Here is a 22,108-nt window from a genome sequence, read left to right on the forward strand (position 1 = left end):
TGAACTTTAAAGGGTAAGGAAATGGATTCTGCTGCTTGGTTTCTCCAGCTCTGAAGTGTTGTTGAGGAGATTTGCTCCAGGGTCCGGTTTCGGGTTGTGCTCGCCCGGTGTGTGCCAGCCTGTTTTCTGTCCAGCAGAATGGTAATTTAAATGCAGCCCTAAACTGCATTTCAGTGTTGCTCGTGGGTTTCGTCAGTATGGAAAATCAGGAGGCGGGGGAAGGTTACAGATTTCGGTGACCCCTTTGGAATTACACCTGTCACGCCTCCCATCCCCAAGCTGCAGGTGTGTCAGAGGTTGAGACATTTAATAAAACCGCTGGAAACTGCTCACATCCGCGGCAAAAAGTGCTGTCGGGGTTTTAGGAAGTGTAGTTCGGACTGTGAGTTTGTGCCTCAGCTCTAGTCAGTATCACACGTTGAAATTGAGTGTTTGCCGGGCTGTGGAGAGCGAGCAAATCAATTGCCTAATGATTTCTGCAAAGACACCTGTTTAAAGGCTTTCAGGCTCCCAGCTAATTGTGTTAGGGAGCGGTGCGATTGTGTTAAGTGCTGTAAAAGGAAAGGGCTTTGTCTTTTTCAGTAGAGAATACGTAGCTTGTGAATGAACCGTCAACTCTTTTGGTTGGAGATGGTTCTTCTTTCTGTTAGATTGCCTCTTTTGATAGAGACCGTTCCAGAAGTTCACAACACCGTGTGTCTGAACTGCAAATAAAATCAGCCTTACTTTTTCCCCTACTCTCTTTAAAGAAGAGAGAAAATTTAATTTCGGATTAACTTTTTGTTTGATGATATCTCATTGGAAAGTAGGCTAGACATGAAATTGGAAGCACTTCTCTGAGTCTTAGAGAGAAAAAAATTGATACAGAATGAATTGCTGAGTGAATTGAGTGCTTGGGATTCATAGTATTTATTCGTGTCCCCTTTAGGACACCTGAGAGATAAAGGTGGTTCACTTCTTATAGTTAAGTAATCTCTCCATCCTTTCCACCTTCATGAGCCCAGCAGAATTTGATCCGTTGTTTGAATTAACCTTGTTTTTAATCTTTCCTGGAGATGAAAAAGTCTGGGATAGTGGGAAATACGAGGAGAAAAATACCAAGTCATATTTAGCAACAAGTTAAGTCTTTCAAAACTACCTTGAACCGTTACTGGAAACACCAGCAACAGTTCTGACGAGCCAAATTAAGTTGATTAATATGACTTCTTAACGTCTGTTTGAGAGCAGCTCTGGAAAGGAATGAAGGGGATAGAGTTGCTGCCAGTGCGGAGCTGAGCACTGGGGATGAGGTTCTGTTCCTGCTTCTGCCATCGCAGGGCACTGTGACCTCCTGCCCCTGCTGCCTTCCTGCCTGCACCTCCTGGGCTACTGGGCTTGTCCCGGTTCTCTGAAGTGCTTTTACGCATGGTTTGTAAGAATCATTGCATGTAAATGTTCAGTTGTGGGTTTGATTTCTGGTCAGGTAGTAGTTTGGCTTGTGCTAATGCTTATTCTTGGAAAGTTGTAGGGATCTTGAGCATCACCGTTTATTTTGAGCAACGTTGGATTTCTACACTGCTGCAAAGGTTTTGAGACTGGGGTTATTTTTATCCTCTGAATGTCTCTGACCGTATCAGTGCATGCTTTTTCTGTGGTCCCTTAAGTCTGCCTCAAGCTGAATATGAAGGACAGCATTGACCTCTCTAGAAAGAAACTGTTAAACTGAATTGCAGGGTGGAAAACTGTCCTGTGGGGACTGGGCTGAGGACCCCCCTCAGAGTGATGCTTGCTGTTCCTGGTAGTTTTATTTTGTGAGGTCTGTAATTATGAACTTAGCTTAGTCCACCAGTGTGTTTGCTTTCTAATTTTAGGTTTTTTGCTTGGGTTTTTAGGTCTTTAAGACTTCTATCTTGACATTAAATGTAAGTGTTTTATGGTTTTCTGGGGCTTTTTTGAAAGCCTGGGTTTTCCTGTAATTTTTTTCATGATGGGGTTGGGACTTGACAATGGGATGAGATTTATTATAATTTCAGTGCTGGCCTTCCTGTAACATTTGAGACTAGGATACTTTGTAAATGCGAGGCTCTAACCTGTTGCTTGTCTCTCTTCAGTGAAAATGGGACTCGGTTCTGTAGAAAGTTATTAGGCAAGTGTAGATGTGTTTGTGTGTATTTATGTTGTGTGTGTATAACTTGCTGCCCTCCTGCATGTGCACATAGCCAGCTCCATGCTTCTGAATCTGGACAGTGAATCTAGTTTCAAATTCAGTTTCATAAATAACTTAATTCTTCCTACCCTTCCCATTCCCCTTCAAAGCATGTGGTGATCTCACGCCTTTGACAGGAGTGGTTTTCCTGGCTGATAAGGGGATGGTCATGGTGTTTTCTCCCTTGGCTCTTCTGAGGGCTGTCTGTTATCTCTCTCTGTGCTCATAAAGGCTGGGAGGGGGTTGACTGGTCTGTGTGTGCCGAGCGGTGCCATCCTGCTCCGTCTCTCTCCTCTTTGTCACCTGTGAAGTTGAGATCATAGAACTCGTCCTGCTTGAAAAAGGAAGGTGGGTTCAAGCTGTAGGTACAGGCTTTTGTCACATCTGCCAGGGGACTGCAGACCCCTTTGGGTTGTTCCTTCACTCGGATCTCTGCAGGCATCTGATCGTCTTTGTGATGACATAAATACGGAGAACGTGAATGTATCTGAGAAGACTCCAGGAGACAGCAGGCGCTGTGAGCTTTCAGATGGCCGGCACTTGAGAAATCCACTCAATTCACCTTTCTGCTTTTGAGTCATTCCTTAAGGAGGGAAGAATCTGTTTACTTTCTTGTTGTGCTTGGAAAACGGGCTCACCCACAACAAAAGACCCTGTAATGCTCGCTGTAGTGCAGGATTATTGCACAAAAGCATCTTGCTGTGCAGTGCTGTGGCTGTGCTCGGTGCTGTATGATAACACATGTTTCTCAGCTGTTGTTGATTCCTCAGTGGCACAGACTTCAAAGGAATGCGCTGAAAGAGAGCTGCAGCCAGGGAAAAACGGGGTTTATTCCAGTGGCCTGTACCATCCATCTGTTTAAATACTCTGCTGAACTGTTCCAGAGTGTTCAGGCATCCAGTTAGGACTGACAAGCAATTACAGCTGGGAGTAGAGCCTGCTGTAAAGAGACCACCTAGGGGAGGCTTAAGTGCTACCTCCCTTCTGTGGGTCAGAGCCCCCCTGCCCTCCCAGCCAGCCAGGAGAGATAAGGCTCTTCATTTGGGGTATCTTTCAACATGACATTGTCTAATTCCTAATGCTGTTGAGGATTTATTTATTTTTACTCTCCATGCTATCTTTAGCTCAAGAAGGGAAGAATGGTAATGAGGACAGACATGGTCACCTCTGTAGTCTCCTCTGTGTGGGTAGTAAGGTAGAGCTGTAATTTAAATGAGTAAATATTTATAACAAGAGAAATTTTTTTTTAATAAGTGTGGGATAGTTAATAGAGAGTGATCTGTTGATCACTTGTGTCTCCAGAGGTAGTGATAGACTTTACTGGATTTATTATAATTCTAAAACATGAGCAGTCAAGTTACATTACAGCCAATTACGTTGTGCTCTTTCAAATTGAGTTTGGGGAAACACTTCACAACTTCATCCACGGTAACTAAAAAAACCTCCAGTGTACTGCATTATAACACACGAGGATGCTGCCAATTCCAAGTATTGTGAGTTAGGTTTTTACTCGAATTCCAGTATTGGAGTCTGCTGTGCAAGACACGTCTACACCTGTCATTGCCAAGTGAATCTGCATATGATGGCCCATGCGTTCTATGTAGTCCCAGATAGTGGAACTCGGAGGAAATATTAGCAGAGAGGCTACAAGTGATCCGTGGATAACCTGTGAAAGTCTCCCTGAAGTTTTTCTGTGGGACTGACATTAATTTTGAGGATTGGAATAAGCACTGTTGATAGAGCAATGCGTGTTTCAGCTAAGAGGGTTTAACCTTCTTTGCCAATGGAAAATGCTCATGCAGATGCACTAAGAGGATATTTGAGCTTGGAAAAGTTGTGAGGCACTCCAAGATTTTGTTTTTCACCTGCAAGCAAGCAGCACAGCTTCAAAGGTGAGCTTGAATGTTGTCCTCTGCCGTGGTATTGCTCCCTCCTTAGCAGTGTGATGTGACATCTATGCCTTTGAAAGGAGAGTTCTTTCTCCCCATGTTGGCAGTCGTGATGGTTTCATGGTATTTTGAGACGTCAGATTTTTAATGCCTTACTACCCATTTGAGCAGAAAGGGGAGGGAAACTTCTAGAAATGTGTAATGCAACTGACTTCCAGCTTCTGCCCTTGCTCCAGGCTTGACATTGTAGTTTGAATTTATTTACTTGCTCTGAAAGCTGTACTCGGTGTAACCTTGAGTTTTACTTCCCTTACTGCAACATTACCTGATGTGTTTCCAGCCTGTACCTTTCTGGGACTCTGCATTGTCCAGTTTTAAACTGGACAGGCTGTCACTGGTTGGTTTTTTTTTTTTTTTTTTGTATTGTGTTCTCCCCGGAATCTTCAGAGCTGGAACTTCCTTTTGCTTCGGGTGAACTGCAAGTGTTTTTGCTGAAATGTTTTTGGACTCCTGAAGTGTTTGTCAATGTTTCCAAGCTGTTGTTCGAAAGGAGTTTGGAGTTTCCACAAGATCCTTTGAAAACTTTTGGTTTTACTGTCAGTCAGCAGTTCCATGAGCATGGATAAAGAGAGGCTGGAATTCTGCTGGGCAGCCAGATGTTTTGTGTCTGTGCTCAAGTGGGGAGACAGTGTGGCTTGAGGGGTTGAATGGTCTGCTGTTCTTGTCATTGGGCTGTTTGGGGATCTTCAACAGATCAGATCTGCTTTCTCTCCTTTCCCCTCCACTCCCTCCTGCCATGCCTGTGCTGATGGTGATTGCCTCCTTCTGAGTAAAATGGGACTACTGAGAGCAAAGCATAATTTTTTGCTTTTTAAAAGGTAGATATTTGCTTGTCAGTGTGTGTTTCTTAAATACTAAGCTTGAAGCCATATAAAGGCTGCGTGTATCTTGACAATTAGTGAATTTATAGCAATTATCCAGTAGATTAATACTAACATTAATTCTGACTAGTGTGGCATTAAGTGAATTTTATAAAGAAAATAGTTTTCCTTGCAAACAGGAGAGAGCACGAATTGATGCAAATCCCCTAGTTCCATATTTAATTGCACCTTTTTTAGGCACTTAAACATTTGTATAATCTGTGTCTATCCTTGTCTTTCTTTTCCCTCTTCTCCCTCTTCTATGTGACACATGAGGGGAAAGTTAAAAGGAACTCATCAGTGGCTGCCCATGTCAGAGTCTTCCTGGAGAAGAAAGTCTGAAGATGCCACAGCTGATAATATTTAGAAGTCGATATTGAGAATCAAGAGAGAAAATGCTGAAATGTGCCATTGCAGCTGTGTAGCTGGCAGTATTCACTAGCAGTAGTACCTGGAATAATAATTCCCATCCGGAGAGAAACATATGGCAGTGGTTGAACGCCCTTGTCCTTGCCCCTCAGGAAGTGATTGTGGTGGTTTTTTGGTTTTTTTTGTTTTGTTTTTTTTAAGAGAGCTTGCCCTGGGCTTCATCCGTGCCTCCAAGTCAATCCAAGCATTTCTGTGAGAGCAAGGACAGAAACTTCGAGTAAGCCGAGTTGGGGACTTTGTATTTTGAGCAGTGGAAGTGGCACAGAGGAGCACAGGACTAACAAAGAACAGTCACACTGAATACAATGCAGTGTTTTCATGCAGTTAATGGGATTGGAATTGGTAACCTGATACTCCAAAGAGATAACAAAGGCTATTTAGCATACAAGGGAACATGGATTTTTATTTTTTTTTTATAAGGAGTTGGTAGAGTGTAGCAGAATCTTTTGTCAGAACTCATTCTAGTGAACAAGTTCTGGCAGAAAATGACTGAATTAACAACAGTTTATGAAATACTCTGAATAGAAATTTCCTTCTTTACTACCAATGTTCTTTCACTGTAGTTCTTGTAATTGCTTAGCAGTTTACCTGCTTCCCTCATGTCCTGTGAACTTAGCCTTTGTTTCAAGCTGAAATATACCATAAATTAAAAGTCTTTGGGCTTTTCTTCCTCCGAGAATGGAAGAGGGCAGCAAAACGAAATGAAATGTGCCAAGTTGTCATAACAAATCTAGGCTATTTCCCAGAAACAGACCAGAAAGTGACCAACCTGATAGAGACCACGGCAGTCCTACTAGGGTTAAGCTATCCTGTGTGAGACCATGGAGAAATCTCTTTAGATGGCTTTTGGTGTAGTGGGGATGGACATCTGTGATGCTCATCAGCTGTAAGAAAACCCTTGAGTCAAGAATTAAGATAATATTCTACTTTAGGCCTGCTGCTTGCCTCCCTTGTGGTTTTAGTGAATCAAAGGAACTTGCAGTCCACGTGGGCAAGGCTGGAAGATAAGAGATACCTTTGGTGTGTGCTACAGGAGAGCTGGGTGTGAGTTTGCTGTTGTTGAGTTCTGTGTGCTGTGGGTTGGTCATTTTTCTGAGGCAGAAATTAAGGGAAGAGGCTCACCTTCTTAGGTGGGGTGCAAGAGAGCTGAACTCCTGCCAGCAGTCAGAAATCACAGTTTAAAAAGTACTCCAGTGGTCGGTTTAGTTTTACTTAAACTCTTAGCAAGACAGAAGGGAGTTTGGGTCTATTAGGAGTTGCTGCTCTTCACTGCAAAGCTGCTCAGCAGCCTGGGCTGGAGGAAGGTGTTCCTGCCCATGCCAGGGGCTTGGTTGAGATGGTCTTTAGGTCCCTTCCAGCCCAGCCCATTCTGTGCTGGCTTTGCAGTGTGCCTTTTGAAACATGGGGCTTATTCCCAGCCCTTGCTGCTTTCCTAGTGCCATTCTTTCACCATTAGTGACTCGTTCCTGTGCTCCCTGTGTGAGCCTCGTGGCACTGCCACTCCTTTCTCTCCCCTGCCACCAGGCTTCCTAAACACACCCTCGTGCCTTTGTGGTTTTCCAGGTGCCCCTGTAGTTGCAGCACAGCTTTTTGCTTTTGGATGGGAGGGAAGGACACTGGCACTTTCCCTTCACATCTCCCAGCCACAGAGCATTCCTCCAGTTCCTCTGCTGCTGCTGAGCTATTTGGAGCAGAGCAGGGGGAACACTTGCTTTGCTGTTCCCTTGTCCAGGAGTTGGGTTTAAGTTCCACCTGTCCTGTTGTGATCCCGACATCCTGTCAGTGCTCATTTCCCCTGCTCCTTTAGAGACAGCATTTTTGTTGCTGGCAGTTCTCTGCCTTAGCTTTCTAGAGAAGCCCAACAAGAAATTTTTTAGAATTCTTCCACTCCCTCTCGTTGTCCTTCACTGACCTCTAACCACATTTTTATCTTTCTTGACAAGATGCTTAGTTTCATTTATCAGCTGCTTTTTCCCTTCATTCTTCAGCTTTGATTATTTTTCCAGGAGGTGCTTAGAAACATTAACCATTACAGATGTGCGGAACAGTCAAATATAGTCACATTCCATAGTGTGTTGGGTTTTTTAATTGTATTCTAATACTAAAATGCCTGTGGCAGGTAAATATTTATGTGCACTACTTGTCATGACAAAAATATCCATCCTCAGCACAGGGTAAGGAGCTGCAGTTGGCTGTATTTTCATATTACTATATACCAATATTGCCAGCTGCAAGAGCCCTGTTTCCCTCCTTGGACATGAACTAGTGTAATAAGTTCTGACTTTTTTTTTTAAAGTCATTAACTTTTTCTGAATTTGTATCTACAAGATAAGAATGTGACATAAATAGAAGGAAGTGGCAAATACACTTTGTCTTAGTCCTAAACGCCTTACAAATGCTCTGTTGCTTCTTGACAATATAATTTTGTTCCCAAAAACTGAAACATTACCTCAACTTTTGTAAAAATATTTGCTTTAATTGTGGATATCGGAGCAGAGAATGACTAGATTTATTTAAATATATGCTGCAAGGGTATTTATTTCCTATTTTGCAGTGCCCTTCATGCTTGTCATTGTAAGTGTATATGCAAAAGCCTAAATAATTGGAAATCTATATGCTTCCTGAGCATGTTTACTTTAATAGTCCACAATGATCTCTGGACAAACTGTATTTTATTTCAAAAGACCTCCATTATCCTCAGCTTGGCTGGTATGAATGAGAATAGCATTCAATGTATATACCATTTTTAAGAATACTCTTCTTTTTCTTGCTGACGTGGACATAAAGCATGTGGTAGGGTGAAGACAGTTCTGTAATGGAGTAGAAAATTAAACAAGAGAGAATGGCTTCAAGTTTATAGAGAGGAAGTTTAGACTGGATATTAGGAAGAAATTCTTTTCTGTGAGGGTGGTGAGGGACTGGAAGAGGTTGCCCAGAGAAGCTCTGGATGCCCCATCCCTGGAAGTGCTCAAGGATCTCATGAAAAAAAAGTCTATTTAAATCTCTTGTGGTGATGTCAGAATGTGTAGCTGTAATGTTGAGCCTCTTCATTGCTGGGATTTCAAGTACAAGGCAGATGGGAATCTCTGGTCTGATTTTAATATTGGCAGGGGGAGCCACCTGAGTTGCTTCATTCAAAGTACAGGATGACTGAGGGAAATTCCTTTGGACATCTGACCTCTACTTAGCAGTGACTTTTTTCCTGAAAAAATAAAAGATATGGCTACTAGATGAATAATCAGACCTTAAATGAGGAGTTGGTAGGTGAATGTCCCATCCTCAGTGGGCGAGGCTGTTGTCATTGCCAGGATAATGTCCCTGCAATGAGTCCAGCTCTGGAACAGGTTCTTGATTAACTCGTGTAACAACAATAGAGTCTCTGTTGCTCCCTGAAACCAGGCTGGAGTGGCCAAGGCACAGATGTAGAGTGCTAGTGGCCAAACGGTGCCACCTGCAAGCCACTCTGTGAGTCACCCAAGCCCTGTGTGCAGTGGCTGCCACATAACCGGGGAGAAATGCCTGTGAAAGATCTAAAGCTGATTTACCTGGCACCTCGAGTGGGGTAACAGCAGGCACGGAGCTGGCAAGAAGCTCAAGCCAAGGGAAATGTAACCTGGGGTGTTCTTAGGGAATCCTGAACGTTTTAAGGGGTAAGTATCAAGGAAAGGTTCATCTTTCTATGACGAGAGCTGACTGGAAGGTTTGTTACAAGGTCACTGGAGGCAGCCGTCAATTTTTACTGTACATTGTCGATTCCAGGAGCTGCAAAGGGTGTGAGGCACAGGACACGGATACCGTGTGGCAAATAAACCACTGGCTGTTCTTGTCTTTTCCTGCAGCTTCTGCTTTAGTTTTCCTGCAGGATAATAACTCTTAATTCCAGTGCTGTTGGAGCATACAGAGCTTTCTGGGAGTGTTTGTGTGTTCTTCTGATGGAAGTTCCAAATAATCTTGCTGTTTAACCACTGTTTTCATTTTGCTCTGTGTTGTGTTCTTTTCCCTGTCTTCCTGACTCCTGCAATGTTTTAATAAAGTCAGTCCTGTGCTTGTTGAACTAGGAAAAGGGAAATAACTATAAGGCTCTAACATAGGTCCTTTCTACTGCACCTGACATTCGAGTAAGACATTAAAGGCAAGGCAAATCTTGAGTAGTTTGACTTGGTTCGTTTTCATCGTTATTTTTTTTTTTTAAATGTGTGGGTTTTTTCATATGATTTCCTGCAGTGGATTTATTCCTGATGTTAAGAATTAATATAGACCTTCAAAAGAGGTCACAAAGTAAGGAATCAGTATTAGTTTAGAAGCTTTTACTGGTTTGTCTTTTGTTGATTTTGATTCATAGAGTAACAAATTGATGGGAGTATCCTTTGAGAAATTCTTTACCATCAGTTCTATTAAAAAGAATTTTAGGTTCTATTTTGCTGTGCTGAGCCTATGATCAGGGTAGCTGACTGGTTACCTTCTTAGCACTCTTGAGGTGCAAATGTGTCTGTTCTTCTCTTTACCTCTTTTTTTTTTTTAACTTCTATTTATTTCTATTACTGAACCCTGTGGATGTGCTGAGAGATATTCTCTGCTTTGTTCACATGACTTAATTTCATTTAAGCAAAGGCCAGGCATGTCCTGAGATTTGTAACAATACTCTTTGCTCTCCTAGTACCTATTTGTTCGTTGTCACCAGTTTGACAATGTGTGAACCTGAGGTAGAGCTCGACTCTGTGGGAATTGGTGATTTGTGCCTCTATTTGCCTTTTCTTAGGGAAATTTCAGATTTGGCTTTTAATTTTTTTTTTTTTAACTAACATTTAGCAGATGTGGGTTTTATTTGAAAAGGAAGGGGGAAAAAAAAGCTTGAAGTGTGGATTTATGTAGGCCTATAAAAATGTTGCTTTGTCAGCTTATGCTATTAAAAATATAGTATATGTAGGAAATAATCACTTGGTGTTCATGTAAGATGCTCTTACACTCATTTAATACATGTTGAAGCTTATTTGAAGCATTGGATATTGTGTGTAGAGAGTGAGGTAAAAAGTGATTGGGTGCAAATCAATTTGAGCCATCATCCCCAAACAAATATTGTGACACAAATCACTTAGGTAAGTTTGCTTTTATGCGTTTGCTTGTTTGGGTTTGTCTCTGGGAAACTGATTTATTTGTGTTGTATCTTGAATCAAGGGGACAGCAAAGCAGTTATGACGGCTGATATTAAAAACTAGTGTGCAAACTTACCTATATAGGTTATTTCTGTTGAATTCAAGTTGAGTTAGTCTACCTTGTCTCAAGCAGGGAGAAAACCAGTTGCTTTGAGTCAGCACTGGTCTTCAGAGCTGAGACACCAACTCTGCCTGTGTTGTTGTAGTCATTTGTGAACACCACTTGCTTAAAAATGTATTCAGCATCAATAATAGGGATACTCTTTGCATTTTATTAAAACTTCTTGGAATGCATTGGGAAACTGGAGTAATTCAGTGGCTCTGAACTTCATTAACTGTAGAAGTATTTAAAGAAAGTGATTTAAGATTTGTCACTGGCTTAGGGCTAGTGGGAGGTCTCTCATCTATGTCATTATTAATGACCATATGTAAAGAATTAATTTAATTTAATTTTCTAGGGAAGCATCTTCATCCTTTGAGTCAGTTTTCAGACTCAGCTGGTGAAAGCAACCTGGACTGAATGAGCACTGGCCTTGCTTTTGAGCAGGAGGCTGGGCTCCAGCAGCTCCTTCCAGCCTGAAGGGTTCTGGCTTTTGGTTTATTTTCTTTTTCTCTAAGAGGTGTTTGTACCACGCAGCCACTGTCAGCTGTAATGGAATTGCCTTGCTGATACTGCCAGCAGTTAAGCCAGAGGGGTAAATAAATCCTTGCTTGTAAGTAGTTTTTAAAAACCCCTCCTTTTTTCCTTATCTTTACAGCACTTCTGTTGGATAAATTCAGAACATGGAGGATTTTCTTTGCATCTTGTTTTCTGGCTGGTGCAGAATCTTTGTTTAAAGAGGTGGAGTAGGGCAAGTTATTATGACCTTACTTTAAACTGTAGTGAGTAAGTTTGCTGTAGGGTAAATTCCCAGCTTTCCAGGAGCTGCATTTCTATATGGAATCTAAGGATTCTGTACTTGAATGCACCAGACAAACTGTGCTTTAGGGAAACTTGTCACAGATGTATAATATATTGAAATTACCCATGAATTAATGAGTTGGGAAAAAAGCTTATAAGCATAGCAAATATTAGAGATGATAAAGAAGAGAAGGAAAAAATCTTTTATCCAAAGTACTTCTGACAGAATACAATGTATGGATTTATGTGATGAGACCTTTAACAAGGAGTTAAAAATCCGGATTTTCCTATAGGAATGTTTATGTACATACTTGAGTAAGGTGATATGGGAAAAATACATGCCTGGTAATGAATCCAGGATTTCAGGGCTGCTTGTTCACACAGCAGCTTGCTTTGTGGAAGGAACAGTGGAGTAGGTGTCTGGACTTGTGTCACAGAGGAGCCTGTCACTCCCTGGTGATAACTCTGAGATTTAGAGAGCCATCTCACTCTGGACCCAACAGGACAAATGAGGCTTTCAGCTGCAAGCTTTGAAATGAGAGCAGAAGAAGAGACTTTTAATGAAGTTGAAGGGGAATAAGTGATTAATATCCAGTGCTTCACTAGGTGCTACATCACTAGAATCTTTTCTTGAAATGAAATCCTTAATCAAACCATCCTGCTGTCCCTTTATTTGTTGAGCAAAAGGGCCCCCCCTTTTGGTTCAAATACTGTCATATAATTTTTATGTAGTTGATGTTGAAAAGGTGACTTGCTGTACCTTTCATGGAAATCTGATTTTCTTCCTTTCAGTTAACTAGTTGTTTTCTTTTCTGGTAAAGCAATGCTAGAACATGCTATGAAAAGGGGACAAATTAATTAATTCTTCACTATTTTTTGCTTCTAGATGATGTAATCTTGATAGAAGGCAATGATAGATGGAATAGAGGTAAATTATGTTTGCAGGAGTAGGGAAACTCACGGAGTGGTCATCTGTGCAAAACAGTCAGCAACTTACAGCATCAGTTCTTAGAAATTTTGGCAAATACCTGAATGTCACCGCATGTGTTTAGTTATATATGTAAAGGCACCTGAGTTGCAAATTTTTTAGTTTCTTAATTTAAAAACCAGTATATTAAAAGTTCATTTAATAGGACTTACCCTGTGAGTCGAGGGAGGTTAAAAGGGACATGTCAGGACAGTGGTGTGTTCTGGCATCATCTGCTGATTGTTTAGTCATGTGCATCGGTATTTATCTACCCTAGTGATAACTTCTGTTTTCTCAATCCAGATTAGATAGAAGTTTGGAGTCACTGTGGTATCTCAGGTGGTTTCTTGAGAATGATTTTAGTATCCCTTCTTTCCTGGTTTTGGTAAAATGTAAGACTGGATTTAACTGCTTGCTTGTCTTGGAAGCTTATGGTTTAGCTCCTTAGTTTATTTACTAAAAAGTGATGATCTGTTGGAATTTGAGCACGGGGCTCTGAGTATGCACATATTGCACTGATTCTGCAGAAAATGGCCTGGTGCCAGCTGGGGTGGGCAGATCTGGAACTGAGCCACTGCTCAACACCTCTGCATTCACACCCATCTGTGCCATGGGAGGCTGCTGTGCAGTGAGCACAGGGGTTGTCTGCAAGAGTTAACACATAGTTTGGATTGGATTTAATTGTTTTGTTTTGGTTTTTTTTTTTTTGAGAAAGTAGATGGGAATAGGAGGGTTAATTGCAGTAGAGGCTGTGTCTGGTGGGATGTGGAGCTGCAATACTTTGGAGTTGAAATAAACGCTGTAGTGTTTGGGTGCTGCCAGCCTTACACCAAGGTGCAGGCTCGTGGCCAGAGCTGTTGTAAATGCAGTTGTAGGCAGGTCCTGGAGGTCACTGAAGTGGCAGTCTGGGACTGGTAAACTCTAATTACTGACCATGTGTGGGAGTAGGACCTGCTGCATCTTGGAGAGCCTCCTGCAGTGGATCAGCTGCAAACCATAGTATTGATGCTACTGCGTGGAAATGCACTGGTATTACTGCGAGCTTTTATTTTTTTTTTAATATAGCTGGTGTTTGAAGATCTGGGAACTCTGAGCTTGTCATGTGTTTCTGTAGCATGCTTTAGCCAACTTTCAGCCGTTTGTGTTGGTAGCCTGCTGAAATAAATGGCTTTTTGATAATGTGATTCTCTTAAAGGGAATCAATTGATTGAAGTGTTTGTTAAAAGTTCACCAGTCAAGCAGCACTTATAAATTCTGTCTTCTTTTGATGGGACTTTAAATAGCAGAGCAACTGTGTATTTGCATCTATCTTTTTGAAAGGGGGAAAAAGAAGCTTCCATATTTTCACAGCAAGACTTTAAAAATACCTGTTGTTGCATTTTCTAACTGTATATTTTCATCTAAGAATTCTGCATTTCCTTTGCAGCAACAATTTACAGTGGAAAAGCGTGTTTATTTTTGGCAATCTTCTCAAAAGAACCCAGATTAAGATCTTTGACCTACAGCTGTTGTAAATGCAAGTCTTTTTGTTCTAAAGCCTCACAGAGTTGTTCTCTGTTTGTGCTAATTGATTAAAATGTGTGCTGGATTGGCCCAAGTTCCTCTTGGTAATTGGGTAAAATGAAACCCCAGAATAGATAGAAAAATCAACACTACATCTTCCTTTTGGGGACAAGTTGATTATTATTTTGGACTCTTTTTGCCTGTTGTGGGGCATATATATATAAATGTATATTTATGTATTTGTGTGTTTTAGCCTCAAAACCCCTTAGATTGACACTGCAGCTCACCGGGTCTGTCTCAATGTTACAGAACAGATGGTTAATTTAAAACCAAGAGTATTAAAGCTGAGTAGCTAAATCTGATCTCCTAAAAACGAGGTTGCCAAAACAAGCTGCTGTGTTTGATGTAGCTGCTGAATTGGTCTTTTATTTGCTACAAAGGCAAACCTGAGTCCAATGTCTAAATGCAAAGAGGTTGGCCATTTCCAAATTTTTTCAGCTTTCAGTTTCTCTCTGATCCTGTAACTTGAAGGAGGAAGTTGCTTACATATTGTAGGGGCTTTGGAAAAGAAAAAGGCTCATTTCAAATCCATTGTTTTTTCTGGGCTTATCAACATGGTCCTGGGTTTTTGAAGTAACAAAGACAAATTGCAGGAGTACAATGAGGCTGACGCCTGTTTTTCATGTGCTGTGATTTGCTTTTTTTCTTCTATTTAGGTGGTCAGTGAAATGAGAAGAAAAGGGTAAATTGTTAGAAGAAAGGATTACTGTGTTTACAGGCAAATTCTTTCTCTGGCTGTCAGCAAATAGGATAGATAATTTGAGACAGGTGTGCTAGAAGAAAGCTTTGGATGTTGAATCCAACCTTCACACCACAGATCCTGGTTATGTCTGGACAGGGCCTAATAAATATGTACTGATACAAAAGGGATTAAAGCATTTATTTCCTGCATTTACCCTGTTGGGATGATTTCTTGGGGATGCCATTTCACACTAACATACTTTTGTATTTTCAAATGAAACATGAGCAGGCTGATGCTCTTTATCTCAGTTCTTGAGGGTTTAAATACTTATAATTCTTATGTGAGCTGCTGAAAGTCATAGTCACTTTTCAGGAGTCTCTGACCTTGCAATCCATTTTCCTGTGGTGGATTCATCTTAAAAAGAGTGCTGTATGTGACTTTTGGGGGGTTATTTTTCACTTATATGGTGCTGTAAGATGAGCTCTTCGATTTTTAGGACTGCTATATCTTGAATGATTAGCCATGGCATCAAGGTAGTGTGATCAGTGTATAAAAGTTGGAGACAGCAGCCAAGTTAGTTGTGTATACTTCTGTGTTGATAAATGCCCTAAAGTTAAAAAAAAAAACAAAAACCAGGCTTCCATATCTTCATTTGCTTTTGCTGCTTCTTTTAATGTTTTAACTCTATGAAAGCTGTCAGGCAAATGGGTACAAACTGCATTCTTCCTTCTCTTTGATTTACACCACAAGTTTTGTGGGTAGAATTGCACTTGCTGCATAAGCATCTGAAATTTTGTGGTTTTTTTTGGGGTAGGCCACCATTTGCCAAGGAGAGGATATTGCTTTACTTGGTTGCATATTTAAATGCTAGGGAAAAATCCTGATTTCCTTGGGACTTCTGGTCTTTTCTGAAAAGAAAGAGTTGGCTTAGGTCCTTTTTAAAATCTTCTCATTGGCCTGAACCCTTTTATTTCAGGGATTTTGCCAGCTCTGTTGATGCTGTCAGCCACATCCTCAGGCATCTGGAGGTGATGGTCTTAAGAGGAGGAGTTCATTTGGAATCTGTTTGCTGATCTGTGGGTTTGGGCATGAGTTAGGTGTTCACATCTCCACTTGAAATGTCCCTTTCAAACATGGTGGAAGAAGTGCAGGAAGCAGAGCAGCCTTGTCAAGGCTTGGAGGAAGTACCACATTTGGGAAGAAGTTGGCAGAGGCACTGAAGTGTCTGAGAGCAGATGGAGTGTTGTCGTCAGCTGCAAAATCAGTGTAAATACTTCCAGAAAATTACTCTTCCTCTGCTCTTGCCAAACAGAAGGAACAGGAGCCATAAAAACCATTGGCAAATTGTTTTAGATGCCAGTGAACACCCTTGCAGTTGGAATTCTCCCTTGCAGCCACTGCTGCAGGGGTGTTGCATTAGTGGTGATGAAATACACTTTTTTTGTTCTTGCCTGAAGATTTAGAGTTGGAAAATCCCACAATTCTGTCACTATGTGGTTTTGTTGGGTCATATCAACGAAAAAAATGAGAATTTTGTCACTGATTGTGCTGTATGGCACAACTTCCCTGTTCTGGGTGGTTCAGCATGGGGCTGTAAAGCAGCTTTTATATGTGTAGAAGACTGGTAACCCGTCTGTCCTCCCAGATGCACAGTTTTGGGATACTGTCATGTTTATAAATGTGTCTGGCTGGCTGCTGCTGAGTTGATGGCTCTGGTGCCTGGTTTAGAAGGGGCTGGCAACCTCTAAATGGGAATGGGGAGCCACAAGGCAGGATGAGTTACTGCATCACAAATGTTTGTGGCATTTGTGCTTCTCTTGACCCCTTATTACCCAGGAAAATTAATGTTGGAGTAGAGCGTAGAAGATGGAGTGCATTGGGTTTTAAATTTTGAAATCCCTGTTTGTACTGATCCAAATTGCATTTCCATGGAAACTGAAAGTTTAGTACTCTTGCTTGTCAACTTCAGGTTCTGTCTGGCTTTGGGGAGACTAAAATTGTTCACTTACAGTAAACCTTCCAGGACTGAGAGTCATGTCAGGATATTAGCACCACATATTTTCTGGAGACTGAGAAATTATAACTATAATTACCTTATGCATTTGTTTTCTGGGAGATGCTTCACTTCAGCTGCTTACAGATCAGAAATCTGAATGTTCAGAGCCTGTGCCATGTTACCTAATAGAATTGTCATGTGCGTGATGTGTAAGATGGTATTTTCTGGTGGGGATGGTTTCTTCGTTATTGGTGTGGTTTTGCAGGTGCTGAAGCAAGCCAAATTTATTTAATTAGCTGACTGCAGTAGTGCAGGTGTCCTCCCTTGCTGTGCACACATCACTTGCAGCAACAACTTCATCCCTTAAGACATCAGTCCACACGTTTAAGCGACCCTGGGGCTCATCATGAAGATTTTCTGAGTTCTGGTGCTGCCTTTGCCAGCAAAACAGAGCTGCCAGGCCAGAGTTGGTGCTGACAGAAAGGCTGTGCCAGGCCTGGGAGGGTGAACTCTGTGGGAGAAGCCCTGAAGGAGCTGATGGCTCTTCCTGCCTCTGAGTGGAACAGAATCGGTGAGATGGTGGAAAATCTAAGGAATGTACCACTATGATGTGGAGCTGAGAGCAGAAACCTGCAGTCCTTTGGTCAGTCAATAAGTATGGGAAAGTAGCTTTTCTGCTCTTGAAGCTTGGCTAGTGAAGTGAAACTCTTGCTAATGATTTGGATATACTTTTATCAGTGTTCCACTTTGACTTAGAGCTGCTTTGGGAGCATTATAGTCACTGCAACCCTGGTTTGAAAGCATGTGTTCTTTATGGATTGGCATTTCTGTGTTTCTGTAACTTTAATGCTCAAGAACATGCCACAGTAACAGTACATTGAGTGTAAGGGGAAGCAGCATTATGTTAGAGACTTGTAACTTGAATTTTTCATTTTTTTTCTGGGTGTAGAATAGTATTGTAAATGTAATGTAGTAGTGCCTTTGTGGGCTGCTAAATCTATGTTTGGATGCCAATCCTGCATGTAGCTTCACCAGAAACACTGATGCCAGTTCAGCTTTCAACAGGTGCATTAAACTTAAAGTTCTCTTCTCTGGGTCTTAAAACACTGAGCTGTCAGTCAGGGCAGGTGGCCACCTTCCCTGTGGGTGCTGTGATCTGTGAGCACAAGTGGCTGTCCTGGATGGGTTTGAACAGAAACACTGAAGGAAAGAAATAAGGCAGCTTGAAAGAAGATAATCCCTTTTTAGTAGGTAAATAGGACTACTTTTAAAACAAAATTTAAAAAAACCCTAAGCTTTCAGCTTTGTGAATAAGTTACAGCAAGGTGCCATTTTGATTTTGAAAAATGAGTAAGGTGGTTCTGAAGCAGTGCTTGAGATCTTGAGGAGATGTATTACAAACAGTTCAGGAAAAAATTGTTTACAATTAAGAACACAGATGTAATTTTGTGCATTTTAAGGTTTCTTTTTCATTTTGATCATTAGTGTATTTTTTTCCTCTAGAGACCATGAGGTCAGAAAGGTAAGTAGTATCAGGAATGAAAAGGGAGGATCATTTGATTTGCACATACTCCTCTGTCATGAGCTGGAATTTGCTGGAGATCCATCTTCCTGCATGAATTTCCTTAATTCAAGGTGCTTTTTTAGGTGCAGCATGGCAGGCTTGTTTAAGGGGAGGAACATGCAGCATCACTGCTCTGATGGCCTTGTCTGTCTTCAGGTAGAAGGTTCCAGGTTCATTCTAAATTATTAGCAAGTCTTCCCTGCTATGATGGCTGGAATTGGACTTTGCCAGTATAAACCAGGAGCTGGGAGAAAGAGACTTGAATTTTTCTTACAGCACAGATACAGGGTTATGAGAGAAACAGCCAGAAACTATCATAATTAAATAATTCTGATGCTACCTGTAAAGCCAAGAAATCTTATTTCTTTGTATTAAGAAATTTGCCTTGTTTCAAAGGTGTTGCCATAATGATACTTTGGCAATGGCTTCTGTTTTCTGTTCCAGCAGTCAGTAAGTCTAGAAGCTAAAGACAAGTTCTGAAAAGGTACATGTGCAAGGTAATCTTAGGGAGAACATTCCCAAACTACCTGCAGGAACATCGAGTAATCCAGTGGAGCTTCTAATCTTCTTTGAATGTTGCTTGAGGAGGTGCTTTAACATGCAGAAATCCTTTTGTTGTGCTGGTGTTTCTATCTTGTACATTAATTTAAATGGAGAAATATGAAAACCTGAATTAAACTTCAGCACAGCTTCTCTTCCTGTGTCATGGGTATTATTTAAAGGATCAACACAGGGATATCTGTGTGCCCAGCTGGGCAATTATTCAGCTGCTTGTTTCATGCCTGCTGCTCAGTTCTCTTATAATTACTTGACTTCTCACCACTTATATAGGTCACAGATTTAAAGAAAAAAAATTTAAAATCAATAATAATGGAAAAGATTAGTATTATTAAAGCCCTGTGTGATGGAAGTTTGTCATTACAGGCTAGCTCAAAATCCTGTGAGGTTTCATTCTTTTCACAAGTGGGAGTTATCTTATGTTGTTCTCATTGAGAATGGTTTTCTATCCATGCTGTTTAATGCAGTTAGAGCATAACAGATTATTTACCAGGGATTTTGTTACCTAGGCCTTCTTTAGTCTATGTAGAAAGCCAAGATGCAGGTAAACAACTTCAGAAATAAAGACAGACTGAACTCTTGTCCACCTTCATGTATTGTGTGGATAATAGACAAAAAAAAGACCTACAGACAAATAACAAAATCTGCTTTCCAGTGCTAGTAGTGAGTTGTTGATTGCTTCAAGGAGCTCCTTGTCCCACCCTTAGAGCTGAGACTCTTCCTTCACGTCATTCTTGGATGCAGTTTGCTCACCAAGAGTCACTCTCCTTCCATTATACTCCTTATTTTTAGAAGGCTCAAGGAGTTATGTTGTAATTGCATTACCCTAAAGAGTGTTCTGATCCTTTATCTCACACACACTCGGTCCTGGTCAAGTGGCTTTTAATGGCATTAAAAAATAACCTCATTAGTACTCAGAATATACGTGTTTTCCCCAGAATCATTGTTTAAGGATGGAAAAAGCCAGCAGCCTGTCATAGTCTTGTGTTGTAACACAGCTGAGTGAAAAGGGATGACTTGGGATGCTCTGGCTCTAAGACATTTGGGCATTCTATCCATAAAACAGGTGTGGGCTTGTACCTGAGTGTGAGCTTTTGCTTTGTGTACCATGCAATGAGCAGAAGCAGACAAAGCCACCTCTCTCATGCCTCTCACACCCCCAGGGATGTTGGTAGGGACAGATCTGCAGTTGTATTTAGTTCTAGAAGGTGATGCCTTCTAACTCTTGACTTGGAGGTGATGAAGAGCTCCCCTTGCTGATGATACCACCTTGAGTTAAAAAACTGGTTTTGCCTTGTGACCTAGCTCTAAATCTTGTATTTCTAGAGTTTATGTAGACCATAAACCATGCTATAAAAATAGCTTTTGGCCTTTCAACTAATATGCAAAAGAAATCAATTCTGAAGTCCTTAGAATAGTAATTACGGTTGGTTTATGAGCATGTCTTAAACTAATGGATTTCCCCTGCCCCCTTTATGACAGTATACACTGTGCATAGTTCCAGGGTTTTTTTAGGCAGTATGTACTTAATTAACGTGGTTGACTGGACAGAATCAACCTCTGTGCTCCAAATGATAATTCCTTTTGGAGTCTAAACAGCTATTTGAGATATTGTGTCCTATTTTGATTTTAACAAGAAACTTTCTTAGAGCTTAACAGTGCTGTCAAGCCATTGCTTAGTCTGTTGTTTTCCTTCATATGGTGTATAAAAATGGGATTTTTCCCTTCTGTAACTGCATTGTAACTTGCCTTTTGGGGTGTTTGGTATCTGCTTTCGCATGGTGCAGCCATGCTGGTTCTGTACTTGAATAGCACTGAGCTGGATTGCATTTGTGTTGCTGCTGCAAATGGAGATAAAAGATTTATCTTCCCCTTCCTACAGCAACAACAGCTAAAATAGTCTGAATGATGGTGAATAGATTTTTAGGAAGAACTTGTTCCCTTTTGAGGGTCGGGATGCCCTGGCACAGGTTTCCCAGAGAAGCTGTGGCTGCCCCATCCCTGGCAGTGACCAAGGCCAGGCTGGATGGGGCTCTGAGCAGCCTGGGACAGTGGAATGGGTTAGAACGAGATGATTTGTGTGGTCTCTTCCAACCCAAACCTCTCTAATTCCTTGATGCAGTGTTTCACAGGCACTCCTCTCATGGTTTTCAGGTTGGTTTTGGCTGAGGCTTTTTGTAACTGTGCATTATTGCTGTGACTTTAGAGCACCACCAGTTGTGCTTTATACTTATGAGGAACTTTCTTAACACTCTATTCAGTCTAATTTTTCCTTCTTTTTAGATTAAAAAAATGCACAAGAGAGGTTTATTTTCCAAATATACAGCTTTGTTTTGGTGACTGAACTTCCAGCTCTAAATGGTGCAATGAAAGCAATTATTTGTGTGGGGAAATGATGGTCTGGGTGTGTTTTACCCTTCAGGTTTCCCTATGGGGCTTCCATCTACACCTCAGACTTCACCTTTGGCCAAGCTGCTGCTGTGGGCAAGGGCTTTTCTAAGACATAGGGTGCTGCAATGTTAAGTATTATTACATTTAAGTTATATTTTTGTTTCAGCTATGCAGTAATATCCAATGTATGAGGCACTCTTACAGTCAAGTGACAGGAGTCTTGCCTTTACTGCATTAGTCAAGTAATGTAAACCAATTTTACTTAATGTGGGGTAGGAAACAAGCTTGAAATGGAATAACTTTGAAGTTGGATTGCTACCAGCTTGCTACACTGGCAGAAATGAAATAATTATTTGTCTGTTAATGGCAAACTGTCAAGAAAATGCTGATTCTGATTTTAATGCATTTCTAATACTTATTTATTAAGAATTGCATAACAGCTTGTTGGGATATTAACATTGCAGCTTTGGAGGCTTCACTCTAAATACTGATTTTTAATTTTTTTTAATAAATTGTTTCCAAGAATGAAATGTCAAGAGTATGGGGTTTGTCTTGCATGGTGGTTTTTTTTAAATTGTGAATAAGAACTTGGTGAAATGTCTTAGATGTATCCACTCTTTTTTATTATAATGAGTTCTTTTGGAGGTGACTGAACCAATGTTTTTGTCCTATCTTATATTTTGTGTAGCCAAGAAATGTTTTCGTCATGATGCCAGGTCACTTTTAGTAAAATCTAGCAATTGTTCTCATATGGGGTATTATGTCCTATGCAAAGTATGTGCTTTTCTACATGAAATTAATCTCAAGGGCAAGAAGGACAAAAATGACTGGAATAAGTAGTAGAGAAATATGATTTCCATTTTCAAATAATAATAAAAAACTTTCCTTTCTAAAATGGAACAACAACAGT

At 40.9% G+C, this 22,108-nt stretch overlaps 1 protein-coding gene across 1 annotated transcript in view; it reads left to right on the plus strand.

The window, feature by feature from the left end:
- Nucleotides 1–22,108, plus strand: part of RASSF8 (Ras association domain family member 8) — a 73,115-nt gene that overhangs the window by 917 nt on the left and 50,090 nt on the right. The window lies entirely within an intron of this gene.

The sequence above is a fragment of the Sturnus vulgaris genome, chromosome 5 (genome assembly GCF_052056855.1).
Source record: "Sturnus vulgaris isolate bStuVul1 chromosome 5, bStuVul1.hap1, whole genome shotgun sequence".
In the NCBI taxonomy this organism is placed as follows: domain Eukaryota; kingdom Metazoa; phylum Chordata; class Aves; order Passeriformes; family Sturnidae; genus Sturnus; species Sturnus vulgaris.